The sequence below is a fragment of the Coptis chinensis genome, chromosome 8 (assembly GCF_015680905.1).
Source record: "Coptis chinensis isolate HL-2020 chromosome 8, ASM1568090v1, whole genome shotgun sequence".
NCBI lineage: Eukaryota > Viridiplantae > Streptophyta > Magnoliopsida > Ranunculales > Ranunculaceae > Coptis > Coptis chinensis.
Window position 1 is genome coordinate 19,750,112 of NC_141463.1, and position 1,241 is coordinate 19,751,352.

General features: G+C 36.3%; 1 long non-coding RNA gene across 1 annotated transcript; it reads right to left on the reverse strand.

Moving 5' to 3' along the window:
- Positions 1-280: 280 nt before the first annotated feature.
- LOC147480399 (uncharacterized) lies at positions 281-1,035 on the reverse strand. The gene is made up of 4 exons (XR_015205914.1): positions 971-1,035; positions 686-726; positions 533-607; positions 281-336 (listed from the first exon to the last, which is right to left on the reverse strand). It is a non-coding gene; the product is annotated as an uncharacterized LOC147480399 (long non-coding RNA).
- Positions 1,036-1,241: the final 206 nt, after the last annotated feature.

The window sequence follows — 1,241 nt, forward strand, 5'->3', positions numbered from 1 at the left end:
TGGTTTTTAAATTTTTTGCATGTTTAAACTGTTTATGGATTTTTGGAAGTTGAGAGTTCCTCACACCTCGAAAATCGAAGAGTCGGGAACAAATATTGTTTCTCCGAATTCTGTCGAAATTCGGGGTGTGACAGAGCTCTTCATCCACTTCGCCAACAATACTTCAGCAAAGGCCAACAAAACAACATAAGTTCTTTGTTTTTTCAAAGATTAACAACATAAGTGGAAGAGATAGCGTAAAAGTACGGTTTGAGTGAATTCCAAATATGCAATAGATGCATACATGTAATTGCCCCTTATGATGTACAATCCTAATACAAGTTGTTGGACACCTTCCTGTACATAAGAAAGAACAGACAAAACTGTGAGCTACCAAGAACAATGGAAGACCTTGTCGACTTAAACACAAGTCAGCCAGTCAGGCACTCAAGAAACTAACAGGGTAATGAATGACTTCTGATGAAGCCAATAAACAAAAGACCCAATCTGTAACTCATTGAAGTATGAAACTTTATAAAGGAACTGGACGAACCTTTGTGGAGTAAACACGTTCATGAGACTCATCAAGAATAATGTTTGTTGCTTGGTCAAAACCTTTCAGCACTCCCTACATACAGACGACACTAGTAAAGCACTATCAGAAGTCTTTTTATACAAAGCCTAACTCCAGCTTAGTTTTACTTACCACTATATTGCGCCCATCATTTGTTATAATGGAAATTTGTTCTGCACACGAAAAAATAGGAAGTTAAAAATGATGGTTGTGTGCATGTGTACATAAGCATGTCCAAGTAGTTTGTGTCAAAAGAACCATTAATAAAATAAAGCATCAGAGGGATTTTATAACTGAAATCATGTATAGCGACCAATCCTGTTCAATTAATACAATCATGGAAATCTATTACTAACCACACATATAAAGAAGATACTCCAGTCAAGCAATGAATAGGAAAGGTGGGAGTTTACTTACGATCTACCAAAGACTCAAGTCCAGGGCCACCACTTGTCATTGGGAACTTAGGTATACAGAGACAATTAGAGTTATTCACAACAATGGCTGTCACATCTTAACAAATTTCACTACAGGAAAAATTAAGTCGAATGTTAAGGGGGTTGCAAATATAAAACCTCTCCACAATAGAAGCAAATAAGTCTATGACTTTACCAAAACACAATCAGTAAAACAGTCAAAACTCAAAACCATTATAACTAAAGGAAAATGCTCATGCTGTCAAAAGACG